Source organism: Oryx dammah, unplaced genomic scaffold (genome assembly GCF_014754425.2).
Source record: "Oryx dammah isolate SB20612 unplaced genomic scaffold, SCBI_Odam_1.1 HiC_scaffold_26, whole genome shotgun sequence".
Lineage (NCBI taxonomy): Eukaryota > Metazoa > Chordata > Mammalia > Artiodactyla > Bovidae > Oryx > Oryx dammah.
In genome coordinates, this window is record NW_024070210.1 from 53114280 (window position 1) to 53138217 (window position 23938).

Here is a 23938-nt window from a genome sequence, read left to right on the forward strand (position 1 = left end):
TGTTCTATGAATCAGATACAAATGTAGTTAAAGACTCACTACTGGAAAGATATCAAGTAATTCTCACAGCTTTCTCTAATGCATAAACAATTTGGGCAACTTTAACTGCATGCTTTAAAGATATTTTGTTAAATTTTATAATATTTGCAAGAGGAATCTGTTTGACAAACCCTGCTGCTGCTGCTGCTAAGTCGCTTCAGTCGTGTCCGATTCTGTGCGACCCCATAGATGGCAGCCCACCAGGCTCTGCCGTCCCTGGGATTCTCCAGGCAAGAACAATGGAGTGGGTTGCCATTTCCTTCTCCAGTGCATGAAAGTGAAAAGTGAAAGTGAAGTTGCTCAGTCGTGTCCGACTCTTAGCGACCCCATGGACTGCAGCCTACCAGGCTCCTCCGTCCATGGGATTTTCCAGGCAAGAGTACTGGAGTGCCTTCTCTGAACCCTAGTGGGCCTTTGTTTTACCCATATAAAAGCTGAATGCCCTAAACTGTACAGCGACCCAATGGCAAATGTAGTGTTTTCATTTGTAGCTTCATCTATACTTTAAAAAAGAGACATTTGAAGGAACATAGCCACAAAGAGGCCAGCTTTTAAATAGGTAGAAGAGCCCTAAACTGCCATGGACTCTGACTTTTCTGGTAACACACAGGCACTGCTGTGACACAGAACTAGAAAGACTGGTTTATAACACAAGTCTGTGTTTTAGAACACACACTGAAGCAAACAAACACACACATCTGTTTAGAAACCCAAAGCAAGCCCTGCCGCTGGGCATTGGAATCAAGGGCGTCAGAGTGGCTGTTCAATTCAGGTGAAGTAGCAAGGCTCTATCCCTTTTTTTGGCAAGAAACTAGAAGCTTCTTGCCTGATGCTGCACATGCCCACATGAGGAGCAACCATGAATTTAATTTTCTTAAAACAGAAGCATTTTCAGACTTGTGTTTTCCTGGACAGCTGCCTGGTGGTTGTAATACATAATAAGGGCATGTAATTGACAGTAATGTGAATCACTCACAAATTCTGGCCATATATATACATATATATATATGTATATATATGGAGCTACTTTTTTCCAGGAAAAAGTTAAGGAGCAGATTCATCCTGTCCATTGAAAATAGCAATTACTTTACATTTCAGCTCATTAGCTAATTTTATATATATATATAAAAATCACTGTGATTTGCACTATCAACTTATATTGCAAAGAAGTGGCGTGGGTACACAGCTCATGCAATGGGATGATTTGGGTCAGACATAATCTGTGAAATGGCAAATTTAGATGGGTTACTTGATATAGCATATATGAGACTCTTCTCCCAAGAGTCAGTTACAAGAGACTATCCTCCCAATGATTTTGCCACTTGAAAAGCTGCCATCTGTCAGGACTTTGTAATTATTATGGTAATACCCAGGGCAGACTGATCAGGCTGTCATTGACATTCATGGGCAGCTTCAGAATTCCTTTCACAAGATCTCAGACACAGGGATTTCCAACATAATAGCTGGGGATTTTCCCAGGTAGGACCTCTTGGAACCATGGAAGCTTTCAGACAAAGTAAAGGGTGGCTCCTATCTATTAATTCCTCTTTGGATAAGGGACAGAATAATCTGAATTAGCTTCACTATTAACCTGAAAGGGGCCCTCTTTTCCAAGGCAGAGGCACAGAAACTGAACCGTGGAAAGTCATGAAGCTGAATGCCATTGAGATAAACCCTGACTCCATCTGAACTCGACAGGTGAGGGAATTTGTTGGTAGCTTCAGCATCTGTGAAACTGGAAAGCTCCTGTTCAGATCTGCAAGGTGTTTTGAGCTTCTGTGTTCTGGAGGCAACAGGGGTGTTGATTTGTGGAAACCTCAGAAAAACATAAAGACAAAGCTGGGGCTTTGGAATCCTGGGGTTTGTGTTGCAGCGGTGGGGGTGGGGTGGGGTGGTGTATCTTGAACCAAGGTGAAAAGAGTGGAAACGTTTACATTTTCCCTCGTATTTATAATACTCCATGAAGACAGTTTGGATTAATTTTTCTCAGATTGGGATCTCTCATTCTTAGGAGTAGAACTGAAGTCAAATTTTGCTACATCAGAGGTTATGTTGAGATTTTAAGGAATGAAACTAACATTCATTCTGTACTTGACCACTGATCACTAGTGAGAAACTTTTTCCTCTACAACAGCAGTTGGGGCCTGGGATTATTGGCTCATCATGGTTCTCATCACTGACACCTACCACTAATCTCCAACCTAATTCTGGAGTTTATCTGGCAAGTAGTTGCTAAAAGGCAAAATGAGGGTGGAGTCCCATAAACTACAAAAAAAGAGAGACATGATGTACATAAAATGGCCCTGCAAAATATTTCAGATCCTGCATCTCAATTATAAAACAGTAGTAGACTGTCAAAATCTGAAAAGTAACATGTAACACGTGTTAAGTAGGCATCTTCTTGTTCATATGTGAATACGTTTCATATGAGCCCAAAGAGTTGGGAAATGTGTTATCTATTTCTTTTAATTGAGAAAAATGTGTTAACTCTCTGGAATGTCCATGTGTGGAAAAATAATGCATTATATGGAATTGCACACACATGATTTATAATGCACATATCCAGGACCAGAAATTCTAATGAAGAACCTTATTCAACAGAAAAAAATATTTTTTTTTCTTTGGCATTTGCAATTCTGGTATACCATAATGCTGAGGCCAAGCATATATTTTATTAGTTTAAATCCTAGCTAAGCAATAAAATGTGTGTCATTTTAAATAAAGAAAACATGTTTTCACAAAATTTAATGTCCATTTTGGCTCCCCTGCAAATGCTATGGTGTGCCACCCAGATTCCTCCCTGTAGGATGGAGGCCCTTATTTCCCCTGGGGCCCAGAGTGTTGACTGCCAGTGGCTCACAGCTGAGTTGTTTTCCGAGCCTTGTCTTTAGCTAAAGGGAGCTGCCTTGCCCAAGATGATGCTTTCCCCTGGGCGCAGCTGGCATCCAGTGGCTGGTTGATTTAGGGCAAAATATCCAGTCCCTTTGCCTCAATCTAGGATATCTCTCAAAAACTTTATGCCTGCTTCTGATCTGTCTGTGGTGTCTGCTGAACTCCAGTTGCACCTTATACAACAATTCAGTTTCTCCTGCCCAATCCAGCTTCCTTCACTCCTTATAGCTGTTGTTCCTAAGAGTATTCCCCAATCAGCTTTCTGTATATAAATCTCAGTGTCTCTGAGTCTATTCTTTAGAGAACCCAATCTAAGATATCCATTTCTTTAAGGATCCCTCAGTGGAGTGACAAGTTGGGAACAGTGATGAATTTCAGATGAGAACGGCGTAGAACTTCACTTTATTCAGTGTGAGGTTATCCCAGCCTCATCTTCATGCCGAGGGTTGTTCCAGAAGTTTCCTAAGTCTGGCATTAAGAGGTGAGCTAACTTAATGCTGATCATACAAGAAATTTCATCATGGGGTTTTACTCTTGTATGAATACAGGCAAATGATGGACAGTATGTAGATGCTTAGGCTATATGCAGAATGTTAGAAGTTGGCTCTTCTCTCTTGGGTTAGAAGTTAACCCAACTGTTCAGAATTCTTCCCTATAAGTGAGGCTCTGGAACAGATCGGCCATTAAAGAGGAGCTTAAGCACTAGGAGAATCCATGAGAATGGGACCCATATTGGTCATTTTATTCATTAGAAATCTAACTTAAGAGAAGCACATCAATAGAATCTCAGGTAAAGCAATTTAGGGCAATAAAAACATAGTCTTTTAAGTGATACTGTCCCCCAGTGGCTCCCATAATGAAAATGAGAACATTTTCCCATCTCTCAAATCACCCCAATTATACGCAGGATTAGGTAACTTCCACAAATCAGGCCATGGAAAGTTCTTTGATTTAGAGGTATCAGTCAGAACTTTTTTTTTTTTGGCAGAGGGATGGTGGTGTGTATGCATGAAGGCATAACACCTTTTCCTTTTCCAGTCTGGAAAACCATAGGTTCAGTTGCCTTTTAGGACAGTTTCTACTTTGCACTTTGCTGTGTGAAATTGCAGCGTGAAATGGAGATAGTCCCTCTCCCTGTGTTATTAAAAACCCCCATCTACCAGTGCAAGTTCGATGCGTGAAGCAGGGTACCCAAAGTCAGTGCTCTGGGACAACTCAGAAGGATAGGGTGGGAAGGAAGGTGGGAGGGGGGGGTTCAGGATCGGGGGACACAGGTATACCTGTGGCTGATTCATGTTGATGTATGACAAAAGTCATCACAATATTTTAAAGTAATTATCCTCCAATTAAAACAACAACAACAACAAACCCTCCCATCTGAGAAAGGAAAGGGATGAAAGAGGCTACCAGAGATGATGCTTCTATGAAAAAAAAAACTTCAAGTCCCTAAAAATCTCCTACATCCATCCTGTTGTCACTCAGCTTGTTAACAGATGCATAACAAAAGAAGAATTATTGTGAAGCTGAGAAAACTTGGATTTAGATTTCATATGAAGGGATGGACTTTACATTAGAGGCAAAGAACCTTCATTCTCTGAGTATAATTATCCCAAAGTGCTTTTTGACCTTGGAAGAAAGAAAAAAATCAGTGTTAAGGTGGAACTGGTTAGGTCATCGCCTAAGGAGGCATAAAAGGCCATCAGGAAATAAATTAAAATTAAAATAGATTCTTTTATTGGGTCACATCTCATCCTTTCATTTATAAGCAAGGTTTCCACTCAAGGAATTGATACTGCAGGGGATAATCTTGCTCCTGATGTTTTGTCTCAAGTTAAAGTTACAAACAAAACTGGGGAGGAAGCTGCACGTAAGCCTTGAAAGACAGAGGGTTCCAAGGAATAGCAGACAGAAATCATGGTTGTGTGCAGCTACTTACAAAGTGGACAACAGTTTTGAAATCAATGGTCCCAGCTAAGTTAAGGAAACATACTTAAACATTCCAGACCAGACAGACATAGCAATGTCACATGTTCTGACCTTGAAAAATAAATGTCATTTCTTTCCAGAATTAACTTTATGATTCAGTAAGTAATCTAGGATTATCAGAACATTTACTTCCTAAATTGTTTAACAAATCAAGATAGCTTTTTCCTCTAGAGACCAGACAGATCCAGGGTATTTCCCTTGATAGAACATACTCTCCATTCTTGGGAAGATCAGCCAATTCTCTTTTCTAGTAGGTAGTTTTCTCCTTTGCATTTCAATAGATGCCAGTGGTAACTGAAAACATCTCTTTTCTTTTTACTCTATAGATTTGATGATCTGGTTTATAAAATCGTGTGGATAATGCAAGCAGTGTCAAAACAGTCACTCCAAAAAATAACACACTCTGCATCTTTATATACTATATGAATATTTTAAAATTTTCTGGATGAGATTCTGGCTTAAATCTTACAAACTCCTAATGGAAACCTCAAAGCAAGCAGTCATATAAATCAACTATACTTCAATTTAAAAAATTAAAAGAAAATAAAACAGAGCAATTTGATCAATTAAAAAAATAAAGCAAGCAGTCTTGAAAGTGAGACTCAGAATACATCTAGTAAATTGTCAGCCATTAAGAAGCCCTTTGAGTTCTAATATTGGTTTCCAAAATAATACAGTACAAATCTCACAGTATCATTTCAAATAATAAATATCTGTTCTCCCTTATGTTCACAAGGAAAAGATTATTTTTTCCTATAATGAAATGTGCAAGAAGAGTGGTCTAAAATTGTATGTACACACACACACACACACACACACACACACATTTAAAGTCTACAGAAAGGACTTTGCTTGCAGTCCAGTGGTTAAGACTTCACCTTCCAATGCAAGGAGTGTGGGTTCGATCCCTAGTTGGGGAGCTAAGATCCCACGTGCCTTGGCGTCAAAAAAATCCAAAACATAAAACAATATTGTAACAAATTCAATAAAGACTCTAAAAAATGGTCCACGCCAAAAAAGAAATCTTAAAAAAAAAAAAAAAAGTCTACAGAAATCAATGGAGCACGTGGTAAATACCAACAACTCTACGAAGACCAAGATACACCAGGATAATTAAAGCATATCTAGTGAGAAAAAACTACAGAACTGCAACTCCTCTACAATATATTTTCTATACTGTCACCTTAACAATGTCCCCTGGGGGCAGAGGAGCTGTTAAATTAATTTAGCAAGGCGGGATCAGAGAAGGCTTTGCACAGATGTTGCTGTTTGCACTGGCCTTTGGCGGAGCAGTAAGACTTCCACAGGCATAGAATTCACTGAAGGCCATTCCTGGATAAACAAGGTGCAGCAGAAGCAAAGGCACTGAGGTGTACCCACGCACAGAGTCATCTAGGAACTAGTCATGGATAGTGGCAAAAACTGCCAGCACAGAAGACAGGGGGAGAGCAGTGGAAAGATTCACAGCAGATTGTGAAGGGCCTTGTTTCCCATACTAAGTATTGATAGTTTCGATTCCTCAGGCAACAGAGCACCCCAAAGATTCAGGAGGTGGAATAAGATCCTGCTGACAGTGGAATCCCAAAGCAAGACATAGTTTTTCTTTTTCTTTTCTTTTGATTTGGGAGAGGAGGCAGTACAAACTGCTGAATGTAAAGGCTGTATTTTCTAATCTATCTGGTCTCAGAGAACAGAATTCAGCCAAGGCACGTTCTTTCTTCTTTTTTAAAAAAATATTTATTTATTCATTTATTTGGCTGCATGGGGTCTTAGTGGCAGCAAGCTGGATTTTTTGTTGTGGGGCAAGGACTCTAGTTGCGGCGCACAAGCTCTGTAGTCATGGCACGTGGGCTCAGTTACTCTGTGGCATGTGCAATCTCAGCTCCTTGACCAGGGATCAAACCCACCTCCCCTGCATTGCCAGGCAGCTTCTTAACTACTGGACCTCCAGGGAAGTCCCAGCCACGGCATGCTCTTAGCACATGATCCTAGCACCACAAGACTGACATCTCCACTAAGAGAGTCGCAACAGTCCTTCTGATTATTGGCGCTCTACTCTATTCACATAGCAAAGCGAGAGGGGTGCCAAGCCGCATCTTGAGTACCCTGCTCTGCAGATTTACGGCCTGACAAGCCTTAAAGTTAGAAAAATATTTCAAGTGGAATCTGTCACTGACAGCTTTATACGGTCTGTTGTTTCCTGAGCACCTGGCCACTGGGAGACCAAGTGTGAGGAACACATTTCCTATGGTGAGCCTTCCTGACAACTGCATTATCACTCTTCACATGACATACACCAGTTCATCAAAGCTCTTTCAAGCCAGAAAGCCAAGCTGATGACGTGAACCACCACCACCAAGTGAGTTTTCTCCTAATAGCCTACATTTACAAAAAGTCTTTGAATTTATATAGCACATGGGTAGCAAAGAAAGCAACACTAATTTTTTTTATTTTGATTCCCCTTCACGAGAGTTCCTTGTGGCAGGAAAGTGGTTAGTCTGCAGTTAGACACCTAGGACCAAAGAAATAAAATAATTAGACATCATGGTTTTGATGGCGTTGGGGCAGAGTTAGCACTCACATTCCTTCGCTGAGGTTTTCCAAGGGAAACCCAACAGCCTTGCTCCCACAGCAGACTTAAATATCCTCCATCCATGTTGATCAATTCGATGTCTGAGCCCGAATGACAAGCTCAACTGGCGATAATGCCTTGCACAGGATTTTAAGCGACATAATCAACTGGAGAGGGACTTGTGTCAGTTACACTTTGTCTCCTTAAAAATCAAGAGTAACAGTGGTGAGAGAGAAGTTTTTAACAAGGAGGAAAACCCTAGACAGTTGTCTCTGAGATTCTTCACCACAGCTTCAAGGACAACCAGGAAAAGAGCTGCTATTTGAGGCAACTTCATTATAAAATCATTTTTAATAAGCAATCTTAACAAAGAGAGGGAATACTCTTGTGGAGAAGGCCTCCAGGGACCCAGAGGCTGCCCAGTTAAGTTATTAGGAAGTTTCACACAAGGGACCAAACAGCTATTTCATTGGCCTCGGGGGACAGAGTTTAGTTTTCACCTGTTCTCTAGAGGCACTGGTGTTATCCTGTCTACGAACAGCAGAGACTGGTAACAATCAATTATCTCGATGCCCCAACTTGGTGAGGGAAAGTGAATTTTCAGTTTTGTCGACGCAAAAAGACACGGTGAAGAGAGACAGATAAATTACCGTGAGATGGTTCATTACATACTGAAGACTTTTCTGAACGTGCAGCCAATAGAATGCTACATCTGAACCTCAGTATTAAGTGTAACAATAGAAACTCATTCTTGTGAAATTAAGAAAGAATAACAAAGAGAAAAGGACATATCATTAGCTAGCTTTGAACTGTACTGTGCAGTCATGTGAGGGAAATAATTCTTTGTGCTTATGAAAAATAATAAGGCTATTTACTTTGTCTATGTAAGGAGTGAGCAAGATTGGGAATGTAGGGTTCAAATTTTTAGAAAGCTCTGTGTGGCTAAGTTGAAAAGGGTTGGAAAGATACAGGCTCTTGGTATATTACAGTTGCCTCAGCCAATTAGCAGCACAAATGAAAGAAAGCAAAAAGAAACATTAGCCACATAATTCAAAGTGTGTATGTATTTTTCAGGTTTCACTGTTTGCTTCATTCCTCTGATTTTAATGAAATGGCAAGCATTGGTCTTAAAATTAGACCTTCAAACTGGGAAGATGAAAAGAAAAAAAAAAGAAACACTTTTTCTTTAATAATTAGAACAGCCTTCTCTTTTTGGACTAAATCTTTCCTGCTCAATAAGCACTTTTTTTACAGAGGTGATCAGAGGAAAGACCAGAAAAGAACCTCCATCTGAGGCTAAGAATTTTGTTGGAGTTCAGAAAAGGGATTGAAGTATGGAATGGGTGATTCCTATGATGCTCACTAAATGACAGCAATAAAAACATTGTTTACAGGTCACTGTGCTTTTCACACCCATCTCGTGGGTTCCCACTGGTTATGAGATAAAGCCAAAATCTTATCTCTGTTCTTCACATCCTGTCTTTTTCTTGTTAATACTCTACTCTAGTCAGATAGGTTTATACAACCACCCACCCCAAGTCCTCCATCAATCTACCTTCCAGCTGATCTTCCAGCTACTCACTACTCTTCCAGCTGATCCAGTTCAGTTCCCCGCCTGGATTGCCCACTCAGACAGACAATCCGATTAAATCACAGCCCTGCATTCTTCTGCAACTTCTTCATTACTAAAAGTTCCTCAAGTGTCCTTTCTACTCAGATGTAGACTAAACTACTGGAGAGTGAGGATTAACAGGTAAACCTTCTGTTTTATGCTGTACCTAACATGCTGCCACACACAGAGTAGGTGTTAGGAATATTAAGCTAATAAAATCTGACTCCCAAGCACATGCATTTGGTACAGGGATTGGCTATGGTCTGCTTTCTAGCCCTCCCTCCTTAGATTCCAGTATCACAGGTATCTGGATCATCCACCATAGAGTCTCCTCCTTCTCTCCTCCAAAACGGGATGATTAAAGTAAAAGATGTATGGATTAAGTCTCTCTGAATCCAAACCTGAATCTTGCACATTCTTGCTGTTTCTGCTCTTTTCTTCAATATGCCCTCTAATTTACCCACTCCGGTGTTCTTGCCTGGAGAATCCCAGGGACAGGGGAGCCTGGTGGGCTGCCGTCTATGGGGTCGCACAGAGTCGGACACGACTGAAGTGACTTAGCAGCAGTAGCAGCCCTCTAATTTATGCTTGACGGTTAAGCATTTAAGACATGAGGGGCTAAAATCCATGCCTACAATTTCAACAAAGCAAAACAAGACAAACAGAGCTATTAATCCTACATAGGAATAATATGTACCCAGAGGTAGAGGTGAAGTGGGTAGAGAACTGTGAGGAAGCTCTAGCAGTCACAGGAAAAAGGGTAATTGAATAGCGTGGAAATGAAAAACTTAGTCATCATTTGTGCAGTTACAGACATCAATTATAATCAGAAGGACCATGTGACTTTGAATTCACTAACTTCCTGCAAGTGTATTTGATAGACCTAGTGTCCAATTTTTTGTGTAATTCATAAAGTTCATGTAGACAGTAACTTTCTTCATATTTCAGACACTTTGATAATACCTCTGCTTCTTTTTAGTCCTTTGGGTGCAGATCTCAATAAAGAGAGAAGCTGGTATGACTGCAAACCCAATCCAAAATTCAGGTACTCGCAAGCATACTTGAAAGCCAGATGTTTAATTCTCCTACGCATCCCTTTGATATACATTTCAGTTCCCTAAGGAACGTTTAGCTTTCATGGTTTTGTTTGTTTTTGGTTAGGTTTAGGGAAACCACAGTATCCTGAATTATTCTACCTCTTAGTGGCAATGATGGTTATACATGAAGTATCAAGTTGATCTGACAAAAGAATGCTAACGTGTAAGTTTCTTATAAATGCCATAAATAACTGTTAAAGGTTTTGATGCAGTGGAAAACAGGTTCCTGCTGTCAGAAATACATATTACTACTAGTGCAAGGAGCATGACTATCTTAGAAGCAAACATAACCATTTTAAAACTATCATTTTATCATGGAATCAGTTGAGGTATATGAATAATGGTGTTAAATGGAGGTTTGTTCTTTGATGAGTGAGATTAGGTTGTTAAAAAATAAGTAATAATGTATTTATATTATTAATCATCATACAGACTTGGTTCATAAACAGAATACCCAAACGTGCAATAATAATTAAACTCAGTTTTCTTTGAAAAAAAGATAAGTAATGATCATTTTAGTTTCAATTGGTTTAAATTAACTTTTTCATATAGTGGGAATAACATATTGTTTTTTTGTAATCAGTTGATTCACCAAGATTAGAAGTCTGTGTAGGTAAAACAGTTGTAAAGTAAAAGAAAATCTGAGTCGATTGTAGGAATGACTGTTACACTTGACTTTCTTCCTATATTTTTGAGTGGAACGATCACTCTAAGGAGTGAAGTTCTTTACTTCATTCTCTGGTTCTGTGGGTTGGCTTAAACCACATACCAGCTGGTTGTAGAATCCTGGGCCTCAGTTTTCACCTGTAGAGGGGGTATAGTAGCAATACCTCCCTCACAAGATTCTGGGAAAGATGGAATGAAATAACACATATGAAATGTTTAGAAAAGCATCTAACACTTAGCAAGTGCTCCGTGGTGACCACCCAGAGCCGATGCTGGAGATAACAACGTGGCACTCATGTGCGTGCACGGAGTCAGTCTGCTCTGAGTCCTGGCTCTGCCCCTTTCCAGCTAGACGCATGAGTTTGCAAGCTGTCTCACTTCTCTAAGTGACTGATCTCTCAGACTAATTTCCTCATCTCAACTTGGGGGTGCAAGTAGGACAAAGCTCATGGGGCCAATGAGAAGATTAAATGAGAAAATTCATGTAAATCACCGAACATAATGCCTGGAATATCAGAACTGCTTAGTAAGTGATAGCTCCTGTCGCTACCGTAGCACCTACTGGAACCTTCAACATTCCTATCACCACTGTTATTCCGATTATTATTGAACCTGAAGTAACACAAAATCCTGAAAAGACATACAGCTCTTCTTTTGCAATCAGCCCAATCATGTACAAGAGTTTCATTAAATATACAACAAATCCTTCAAGGAGACACCAGTACTTGGTAGGCTAAGCATTTTTATTTTCTAGTACTGGTCATAATTTTTCTTTTTTTTTTTTGGCCATGCCACGTGGCATGTGAAATCTTAGTTCTTTGACCAGGGATCAAACCCACATACCCCACATTGGAAGCACAGAGTCTTAACCACTGGACCACCAGGGAAGTCTTGTAATCATGGACTTTAAAAGAGCTATTCCTCATCTCAGTTCACCCTTTTGAACCTATGTTCTGAAATGAGAACACAAATACTTTTTGTCCAAATTCAGTTCACAAATCCTAAGTCCATAAACAGCAAATATGAACCAGTTGGATGCTCTGATGGAAACACTTAGCTAAAGATTCAGATTTTTAATGGAATTCACAGATCCCCACCAGGAATGGTGGATTTTTAGACTATGTAAATCTCCTACCTTGGAAGAACTGACTGGCAGGGCCAAATGTTATCCATTTATATCTTAATATGATGAGACAGAGGAATCCTGTATAGTTCAAAGAGCTTGGCTCTAGACAGACAGGCTGAGTCTAAACAAGGCAAACATCTCCAGACAGTTCGGGGGATTTTTACTTCCTCAGATTAACTGATCTTGAAGGAACAAAGTAGGTATTCCTCTGGGTGAGAACAGGGGGAGAGGAGGAGGAGCAAGGGTCATTTTTAGCATCCATTGTTAAATATTCACAGCTCCCTTCATTGCTACTGTATGCTTGGGTCACAGTGTCAGAATCCTGGAGGTCTCTCTAGTTCTCTTCTCCTCTTTCACTTTTCTGGCTTAATCTGCTTTCCAGTTATGCGCTGAAACTTCTGGAAACTGTACACTTAGCCTTTGTATTTTCAGATTATTTCCTGTGATTATGTGTTCACACTTTCCTGCAGTCCCAATCTTGAACTAAGTGTGTAAGCTCCTTGGGGTCAAAGAATCTGTCAGTACATAGTAAATCCTTAATAAACAATTGTCCATTGAGTAGCCCTCTAAAGAGGCCAGCACTTGTATTTTGGTCATGCTCCATCGGTAGCAAACTTAGTGTCTGGGATGGCTAGTGGTCTCAGCAAGCTAAGAAATTAAACTTCTGGCAACTTTGTGAGCACTAGTTTGTGGCTGTTGGTCAATGGGTGGATGAGAGCTGGATGAAAGCCTACTGAAAGAACTTCAGTGTGGCTTCTTCTCAGGTCTGTCCTAATGAAACATCCAGCCAGCAGTTGAAATTAGAATTGCTGTGAGTCACACCATGACTCACACTGGTTGTCACAGCAACCAATTAACTATACAACCAAAGCACCTTCCACTCACTTTGCCAAGAATGGTTCTTGAGTTTTCCTGGACTGTGAAAACACTGTGGGTGAGCCCCAAGTTTGGGGTTGCTAAGAGTCTACAACCAAAAGGAATGGCCTCAAGGAAAGGAAAAGAAAACAAGAAAATAAGGCGAGTCTAGTTCTCGGACCTCCTGAGTAAACAGCAACAACCATGACAAACTGTTGGGTTCACTTTGCGATATCAGCAAATATCCATGGAGAGGAGGTTGAGGCCTCAAAACTAATTTTCTCTAAGTCAAATTTAAAGCCAAGTCTCTAGGGGGTAAGAAGTCTGCTTGGTTAATATAAATAGTTTTTTTCTTTAAAGATACAAAAGGGTTAGTTCTCAAAGAAATATTCTGATTTGTAGTAAAATATTCTTACTTCTAAGAACTAAAACCTATTCATAAATAACACAGTGCTTTAATTTTCTATCTTAGGTGTTAGCCTGATGCAACCAAACATTCGCAAATGTACTAAATTCACTTTTGATGGTTATTTGGGTTAAAATGCAAAGTTCCAGAAGGTTCAGAAGCATATTCTATTTTTATTTACTAGGGAAAACTGACACTCAATGGGACTACACTGACAAATTTTCTTGATTGCTTACTGAGTAACTTGTAATTTTTGAATGTCTGGAAGTCCCTGAGTGTGGAAGAAAGCAAGGAGAAGAGACTTAAACAAGAAATATAAGGGATATGATTTAGGAATATAAATAGGGTGTTGAGGTTACTATATATACACTGCGGCTGCTGCTGCTGCTGATGCTAAGTCGCTTCAGTCGTGTCGACTCTGTGTGACCCCATAGATGGCAGCCCACCAGGCTCCCCTGTCCCTGGGATTCTCCAGGCAAGAACACTGGAGTGGGTTGCCATTTCCTTCTCCAATGCATGAAAGTGAGAAGTGAAAGTGAAGTCGCACAGTCATGTCCGACTCTTAGCAACCCCATGGACTGCAGCCTACCAGGCTCCTCCATCCATGGGATTTTCCAGGCAAGCGTACTAGAGTGGGGTGCCATTGCCTTCCCCAATATATATACTACTATATATAAAACAGATAACCAACAAGAACCTACTATATAGCACAGAGTAGAGAACTGTACTCAATATTTTATAATAATGTATAAGGGCTAAGAATCTGAAAAAGATCTATCTATCTACCTCCCTATCTATCTATCTGAATCACTCTGTGCTGTACACCTGAAATAACACATTATTGTGACTCAACTATACTTCAATAAACAAAAATCTCTAAAAAAAAGAATAAAGAATATAAACAAGGATGAGAACAGGAGGAAGTGATGATGGTCTACGGACACTCTGGAGGCAATCCAGGAGCCAACCAGGTATCTCTCTGGTATACGCTGTGGTGACTAAATGCTATATTCCCTAAGATGATGACAATGATGGTAAATTCCCTAGTAGCTGGAAATAGCTAAGATTATTATCTGTTGTATTTTTTACTTTTTCATCTCCATATATGTCATCTTCTAACATTTTAGTGAATGCAGAACTACCCATGCAGAATTAGATTAAGAAGTCAGGAGCAAATGAACAGTTGTCCTTGGCAAATAATAAAAACAAAGACAGCAGTGGATTCCAAGAAAAAACATATTTATCCACACAGTACTATTTTAGCAGGAAAGAGACCAGAACAAACTTGTGAATCACCAAAGCTAAAGCAATCTTGGAAGTGTCCAACCAAATACAGGGGCTATATAATCAACCACGAAAATTAAATTCTACACCACAGTAAAATTTCTCAAGGACCCCTATCCCACAAATAAAAACTCCCTTTTATGTTCACATCAAAACCCATCAGGAACATTTCCTGTTGACAAGTGAAGAACATTGCAAGCATAAGAATTCCTTGATCTGTCATGATGACTTCATAGCAGAAGCCCCCCAACTTGTCCTTTCTTCACCTGCCAAGTAAAGCTAATGACACTGATGGTGCTGTCCCAGGAACCTAGGAGAATCAGTGGTCACCAAAGACCATGCTTATGGATTTCTGTGAGGCTAACAATCAGATCTCTTTTCCTGGGAATTTATGGCTTAACTCACCCCAAACACTTTTTTTTTTTTTTAAAGAAGCAATACCTGTACTTTTCAGATAACAAGGTGGCCTAAAATGTGATCAAGTGTCGCAACTATTCAGGTTCATTTTGTAGTTCTTGCACCTCTGACTGGTGTACCTGTGAGCTGACACTTGGGTCCGATAATATATTCTGCAACTGTACATGTTAATTTGTAAGTGGAACAATCTCTCTTTGAGGGCAGTTAGGAAATTCAGGTTGAAACTGCTAATGGGAGGTGACTTCAGCTGTGGGTGATTATGTAGTCAAGCCTTGACTGAAGTTTGCCAAACCCTGGCTAAAAGTAGAAATCTCGAGACAGCCCGAAAAAGGAATTCACACACTTCCCTGAGAGTGAAACTTTTTGAAGAATAGATGTCAAGATGATTTAGGAGGAGCTGGAATTTAACATATTAAGAAAACTGATCAGCAAGTTGGGAAAGTTCAGTTTTCAAGAAAAATCAGACAGATGCTAAAGAAGTCATTTGGGTGATGGTTATTAGAGGAAGAACTGATTTGTTTTCTCCTCCTCATGACTTGCAGGGCCTGTAGAGACACTAAGATCAGAAATATGATGGCCTGTCTGCTAAGCTTAGTGACAAAAACAATCTCCATGTTTAAGTGTCATAGAAGACTTTCACTAACATGCAACTTGGACAGTTCAATTTCTCCTTGGTATGTGCAAAGCTTTGTGTCAACTGTCTATTGAGATGCTATTCTTCCCAGCTTGTCATTGGGATATTTTATTTTGGGCCCTGTCTCCACATCATGAAAGTAAACATCAACCAAAAAAACCAAGATGATTTCCAATCTAAATCGTTCTTATAAATGTAATATCGAAGCTACACAATAAAGGAAGTATTAAATCTTTCTACATTTACATTATGCTTAATCCCTAAGAATTTTCCTGCTGATTTTCATAGTTAGAAAGGCACTCAAAATCTACCCACTCTGGCTATATCTTGATTTTGTTTTCAAGCAGGTATATCTGATAGAGTTCAGTAAGCCTCCATTGAAAGACCAACCTGTTACATTGCCTGAAGTGCCACCTTTTCTCGCTAGCTACCACTCTCATGCTGTCACCCAAATCCTTCCATGCATTTCAATCCAACCACAGGTTATTATTTCTGCAACAGGCCAATGAAATTATCCTTAGGGATGACAGTTCCTTGAAGGTCCTTATGGGTAGATGGTCTGTATGTTAAGTAACATCTCTGGTCTCTGTCCTATTCATTGAATCCAGTGGAGTTGAACTAGTGGTTTTGTTCACTTATCCAGGAGCCAAGTCATAATGCAGTCAGCGGCTTTCTGTATATCGCCAGGTGGCCAGGAGTCCATACCCCAAACCGCCATCAATAGTAGGCACAATCATCCGCCCCTGTTCGGGAGAGGCCCAGGACTGAGCTAGCAGAAAGACTGAATTACTTACCACCTCTAGAGTGGGTCCCACCAGGCCAGGGACGAGCTCATGGGCAAGGCTGTGCAAGGAAGCGCTCTGTACCATGCCTGCCCTGCGGATATACAGAGGACTTCAGTCTCCTGCACTGTCAATCTCTCAGTCATCATGAGCTCAATTATGCACCGACAACAGCAAGAACAACAACGACGACGACGACAAAACAACCCCCAGAAAACTAAGGGCCACAGACTATCCTGGTGGAGGGACAGCCAGCTGGAACTGTGCATTGAGAGACGAGGTGCTGTCCTGAGCATGTGTCCATTTCGGGCCTGAACTTCCCTCTATCCTCAAACTAACATTCCACTGGAGCCCACAGGAGAGCCACGTGGAGAGACTGCAGGACTGGGACCTAAGAGTCAGGCAACCATCGAACTGGGTAGGGTTGTTGGCTTTTGTGGTTTTTTTTTTTTTTTTGCTTTTTATGTTTGTTTTCTACAAATACAGATAGACAGACAGACAAATCCAAGAGCAGATTTTAAGAATCAACCGAGGCACAAGATAAACTACTTTGATGGTACACAGATTTTTTTCCCCTCCAAATGGTTCACATAAAATCAAAACTTTTCAAAGCATACATAGGAAAAATTGGGGGACACATCTCTGTCGGCCCTAAATTGTGCCATAAGTATCTTCACTGCTTGCCTTAGAAGGATGCCCAAACATATCTCATAGGTAGCACATATCTGTGGTCTAAAATAGTTATCAAATTCTAATGACACTCTTAATTCAAAGTCTAAATAATATGCTGGTCGAGTACAGCGAAAGTTGACTGCCTGCCATCAATGACGTATTGATTTCATCCTGAGGTTCAAGGCACAGTCAAATTTGCTCAGAATGCAAATCACAACACTTTACATTGACGTGAGTTTGCAAACTTATGGTGGAGTTCGAATGAAGGCAATTGATGAAAGCAGTTGAACCTGAGAGGTGGGAATGAATACAGAGGATAAATTCAGCACACATTTCCACATCAAACTACCCATGCGATTTACCAGGGCCCACAAAGGCCACACTCAGGGTCAACCGGCAGCACCCAGATTCCTGGTCAGTATCTCTGCTCCACAGACACAAGTACAAAACGACCTACATCGTGAGTGGTGAGGAAAAGGAAACCCAAGTTTAAAAGAAATCAAGGTGATGTTTCCTGGAAACATACCAACTCCTCTAAGAAGGATCCAGAGTAAGGGTGACCAGTAAGTAATTAATTGATCCTCCTGGCTAGATTGTAAGGTTTTTCTAAAGATGAATGCCTTGAATTGCTAGAATGTATCACACTATGCCTAGACCCTCTTTAACACACACTCAGTACAAACAGGTGGAGATGTACCACTTCCAACCACTACAGGTAGAGAAGTATGACCTGTACTGACCATGGATCACAGTTGAAACATTAGTTTATACTTGGAAGGGCCACAGCAGCCAGACATATGCGAATTCCAATTCTGCAGAAAACTTTGGACAAGAAAAAAAGATGCATTACTTACATGTATGGGTCTTCTTTGTTACTGAGATACCTAGAAGAAAAGAAATAAGGATAAAGGTGAGAAAGCAGCCTATGTGTATTTCTTAGAACATACATCATTCCCAGTGTACACTGAAATACATTTTGTTCAGATGGGGATGGAGAGGGAAGATGAGTTCTCGTTTCACCTACAACATCACGGGATCTACCCCAGAGTAATGAAATCGTTCACCATGAGGCCAGCAAGCATTGCCTATTGGCTTAAGAAATTCTGTGGTTAAAAAAAATGAATAAAAATAAAAATAGAGGCATAGATAATCATTAAACAGAGTGAGGGAAGACTACAAAGGGAAGATGATCACGTTTATAAGTAGAGTGGGAAAGATTTAAGATTTAAGGGAAAGGTTTAAGAGAGTGATGCCAACTTACTCAGACAAGAGTGAACCGAGCCATGGAGCAATTAATTTGCTCTGGCCATTGATTTCATGTTTACTTTTTAATGAAAATGACTTTTGCTGCTTACATGAAGCATTACATTTAATGGGGAGGGAAAATACATCCACAAAATGTACCTCTCTGTCCGTACTCATTAAAGTCAGAAGGGGGATGAATGCTCCTTCTGCAAATGGCAGCACAATGCACACAAACCACGTGAAAACACGAGGGATTCATGAGTCAGCACCCCTGAGGCTTCCAAGCTGCTCTGCAGAGAGCAGGTGAGGAATGGAGCTGGGCAAGATTCAGCACATGAGGACTTCAGAAAGGTAATGTGAACGCATCCTTCAATGAAAGCAGTGCTACTGCCGTTTCAGAAGTGTTCCACTTATTAATTCTGTATGCTTCATTCTTCTTGGGGGATATTCTTAAGACGAAATAAGCTCAAAGTCATAAAACTTTTGAAAACATTTAGCCTGTGACTAAGAAATGCGGTAAACCTTAAATGTGTTTTTTCTTTCAAGTTATTAAGAGAACTATTTAACCCTCCTTTAGAAAATAACCTCATTGAAAAATTTGGCACCCACATCAGACCTATTACTTAGCTATGGGACGTATCATACAGGAAAGAAATCTGTTGTGAAAATCCATGGTAGACATAAAAAAAAAAAGTGCCAAAGTTGTGTGCCAAGACCAAAATCACACACTTGTTCCCCCCACAACTTTCCAAAGGACTTATTTAGGGAAGCTGAAATTACATAGCCCAACTCAAATTCTTTTTTCCCCCCTTTTTATTGAGGAAAACGAAACTATTGTTTTTCATCGTGTTTGAGTTGGCTTTGCAGAGTGAAGTTAAAACCCTCTGCAAAGAGTCTTAAAGACTCTCTCACATGGGAACTAACCAAAGGGTTTTAAGAGTTTTGGAAATAAGCTTTTTCATGGGAAGGGACCTTCTCCCAACAGCAACAGGGAGTCAAATTGAAAATCTGAATACCATTTGCAACTCCAGCTCCTGACACCAGCACCAATAAATTGATATATTAATGCTCTTTCAGCATTATGAGAGCTATATGTGTACTTTCCTTAGGAAATAATGCTTTCTGTAAAAATCACTTTGAAGAGAAAGTGCTTATGCTGTCACTCCTGATTATTCAGAACCTTCACACAATTGGATTTAACACAGCCCCAAACGCACCTATCTATATTCGCTGAGTGTGGAACAATTTTTCCTGACATCCAAAGGCCTGATGAAAATACCACTGCTTTAACTTTTCTACTTAAATTTATTACACAGTGTGATTCAGGGTTCTCATCAAATATTTTCATGACAATTATAATGATAATAGATTTTGAAAATCTTTCCAGGAAAACTGCTTGGTCTTTGCGATCAGAATAGCATGGAGCTAAAACTTCTCATATCTGTCTCCAGAAGAAAGTATGACTTCTGCAACAGCACAAACTCAGCCTCTTTTTTTTTTTTTTAAACTGCCAATTAGTGATCAGTATAAATAACTGGGGGATATATCTATACAAGAGCTGCCAGATTTAGCAGAAACAATACAGGATTCCCAGTTACATTTAAATTTCAGGCACTAATAATTTATCTGAAATTCAAATGTAACTGAGCATCTTGTATTTTATCTGGCAACCCTAACTTATACAAATAAAGTGTAAATTATATTCATTACAGCAAGGAAAAATATACCAATAAATTAGTAGATATACTTTTATGGAGAAAGGCTTAAAAAACAGGTCCCTCTCATATTTTAAATATCTTTTAAAATGCATTACAACTCCTAATTATAGAGACAGAACTGTGTATAACACTTAATTTTCTTTTCCTTTTTTTAACTTAAGAGCCATTATGAAGTCAAAATTCTGTTTTCATAGGAAAGGAAAATGAACTGAAACAATTTGAACACATAAAAGACAAATTTAAAGAAATAATCAGAAAATTTCATGGAATTCCTTACTTCTTATTTCCTTAAAAATAACTGTGATTGCACTAATGTCTTATGGTAGTTATTTCCTCTATAGAAGTTCCAGTACTTCAAAGTAACTGACTCCACAGAAGTGAGGAAAAAAAGGAGAAAATGTCCTTCTCATTGCACAAATGAGTCAACTCTGGAAAGTTTAACGAAGACAATAAAAAGTTTTCTGGTGGGAAGTGAATCCCTGCTATGTATTTAAAGCTCTCTAAGGAGGTAAAAGATTGGTACTTGAAAACTATAAGACACTGATGAAAGATATTGAAGATGACACAAAATGATGGAAAGATATATGATGTTCTTGGACTGAAAAAAATAATATTGTTAAAATGATCATACTACCCAAAGTAATCTATGGATTTCAGTGCAATCCCTATCAAAATACTAATGGCATTTTTCATAGAACTAGAACAAATAATTTTGGAGAAGGCAATGGCACCCCACTCCAGTACTCTTGCTTGGAAAAATCCCATGGATGGAGGAGCCTGGTAGGCTGCAGTCCATGGGGTTGCTAAGAGTCGGACACAACTGAGCAGCTTCCCTTTCAATTTTTACTTTCATGCATTGGAGAAGGAAATGGCAACCCAATCCAGTGTTCTTGCCTGGAGAATCCTGGGGACAGGGGAGCCTGGTGGGCTGCCGTCTATGGGGTCGCATAGAATCGGACACGACTGAAGCGACCTAGCAGCAGCAGCAGAACAAATAATTTAAAAACTTATATGGAAACACAAAAGACTCTGAAATAGCCAAACCTTGAGAAAGAAAAATGGAATTGGAGGAATCATGCTCTGTGACTTCAGAAGATACTATAAAGCTATAGTAATCATAACAGTATGGTATAGGCACACATACAAAATACATATAGATCAATGGAATAGGATAAAAAGCTCAGAAATAAACCCAAACACTATGGTGAATGAATCTATGACAGAGAAGGCAATAATATACAATGGGGAAAAGATAGTCCCTTCCATAAGCATTACTGGGAAAACTGGACAGCTACAGGTAAAAGAATGAAATCAGAACATTTAACACATACACTAAAACTCAAAATGGATTAAAGGCCTAAATATAATACTGGAAACCATAAAACTTCTAGAGGAAAACATAGGCATAACACTCTTTTACATAAATTGTAGCAATATTCGTTTTGGCTCTGTCTCCTAAAGCAAAGGAAATAAAAGCGACACTAAACAAAGGGGACGTAACTGAACTTAAAAGCTCTTGCACAGGAAAGGAACCATCAACAAAATGAAAAGACAACCTACCTACTGGGGAAAAAAAAATTGCAAATGATATGGCTGATAAGGGGTTAATATCTAACATATGTAAACAGCTCATACAATTCAACATCAAAGAGGCAAACAACTTAATTAAAAAATGGGCAGAGGCCCTGAATAGACATTTTTCTAAAGAGAAGAGGCAGATGGCCAGCAGGCATATGAAAAGACGCTCAAAATTGCTAATCATCAGGGAAATGCACATCAAAATCACAGTGAAATATAACTTCACACTGGTCAGAATGGCTATCATCAAAAACACATCACTCAGCAATCAGCTCTATAAATCACTTAAATGTACAGGGCCCTGTTCCCCAGCCTAAGCTAAGCCAGGAAGCCCCACCAGTGCTTGGGTGAAAGAAATACTTGAGAGGCCTGTGTACCCTGGCTTCTGACCAGCAGCCATTTCTTCATCCCCCTCTCCCTTAAATGGGTTGGCTAGTCTTCCATTTTGCTTTCTTGTCATTTCCGCAGAGGCTGCAAGATCCCTGTCTTTCTTGCTACAGAGCTTATCATCCCTAAGATCAAGGCCGTCTATGTTGCCCATCTTTGTTCTCAGGTGGAAGAGGTAAGCCTTTTTCAAACCTAACGCTCCCAGCAGTGACTCAATCAAGAATTCCAGGATAGTTGGGTTTTCTAAAGATAAATAATGAGTGTTTAAGAGAAAAACAGCTCTAATTCAACCCAGAAGTGGAAAAGAATAGACTTTTTAAAGGCAACTTAAAAAAAAATTATTTATTCATTTTGGCTGCATTGGGTCTTAGTTGTGGTTTGTGGGACCTTTCACTGTGGCATGTGAGCTTCTCTCTAGCTGGCCCACAGGTTTCAGAATGTAGGGCTCTGTAGCTATTGTGCGTAGTGTGTGTAGCCATCATTGCCCTGTGGCATGTGAGATATTAGTTCCTAGACCAGGGATCGAACCTAAGTCCCCTAGGCAGATTCTTAACCACTGGACCACCAGGGAAGTCCCAAGGTAGCTTTTAAGATAACTGGATTTGGAGTTCAGCTGACCTGAACTTATGTTCTTAGTCCATCCGCTTTTTCCTCTTGGCAGAGACCCTGGGCAAGTTACTTCACTTCTCTGGTGTCTACAATTGCGTATAATCAGAATAATACTCAAAAGGCTGTTGTGAAAGTCAAAATAAAATAAAAATGTGTAAAGAGCTTTACAAAGTGGGAAGTGGGATATAAATGTTAATTATTAACTTTGATAAAGGATGGGCAACCCACACAGTCTTGCTTTAACAAAGATGAATTAGAATGTTCTATCAAAAGTTATGCCTTAGCTTCTTATGGTATCCTGGGTTTCATACTGGTTATCAGATCAAGGGCTCTGACTTCAAAGTTTGTATCTGATGAGCGTAAGACAGAGAACCAAGTTTCTAGAAGTAAGTGGACTCTTATTCTAGACTCCAAACTCCACTGGATTTTACTCTCTAAAATCAAGGGAAGATACTTGCACATGGGCAGTTGGCCTGCATGGACAAAGGACTTGGGTCAGTACCACCAAAGCATGTTAAACCAAGTCCAGATGTTGTGAAGGTTTTGATCCACTTCCCAATGTCTGGGAAGTGACGGCAAGATCCTTCCCCAGAGATCTGCAGAGGCATGCGCTCTACAGAGATTGGGACTTCATGGAGTTGTGGAAGAGTGATGGCTGGAACCTGGAACTAACTTTCTAAACACAGACCACTCATATACCCTGAGCCAAAAGTGACCTTGCTGGATGATTTGGGAAAGTCATTTAACTTCTCTGGGGCTTAGTTTTCTCATCTGTAGAATGAGATAGCTGAACTACACGATTTCTTGATTTCCCTTCTAGTGTCTTGATCAGTGACTCCTTGCCCTGCTTTCAAGCTATCAAACCAAACTTCCTCTGTGCAACAGGCTGCCACGTCTATTTCTCACTGAGAAAAAATTGAATATAGCTCACAATCAAAGGCAACCCCCTGAAACTTTTCTTCTTTTCACCTTTAAAAACCAAAGAAGAAAGAAGGCAGTATCCACAAAAGGTTATATAAGGAAAAGATACACTTCTTTGGGGTGATATTTTAAAATTATCTGGGCTAGAGAAAAATGGTACCTTTTGATAAAATTGTGAGACTCCTTATAATCTTACCCTGCTCATTTTATATATATGTGTGTGTGTGTGTGTGTGTGTGTGTGAGAGAGAGAGAGAGAGAGAGAGACGGAGAGAGAAAAACATCCCCAGATAATGCTTTAGAGTAATGTCTAACTTAACAGTGTGATAACAATTTTAAATTGCCAATTAATACTCTTAAAACTAAGGGCAAAAAAAAAAAATCTCCACAACAACTCTCCCCAAACTAGAACTTCTAATACAGCAAGATTCCTTGACTCTA

General features: G+C 39.8%; 1 long non-coding RNA gene across 1 annotated transcript; it reads right to left on the minus strand.

The window, feature by feature from the left end:
- Nucleotides 1–6531: 6531 nt before the first annotated feature.
- LOC120853060 lies at nucleotides 6532–18372 on the minus strand. Its single transcript, XR_005718703.1, has 2 exons — nucleotides 17895–18372; nucleotides 6532–16462 (listed from the first exon to the last, which is right to left on the minus strand). It is a non-coding gene; the product is annotated as an uncharacterized LOC120853060 (long non-coding RNA).
- Between the last annotated feature and the right edge of the window lie 5566 nt (nucleotides 18373–23938).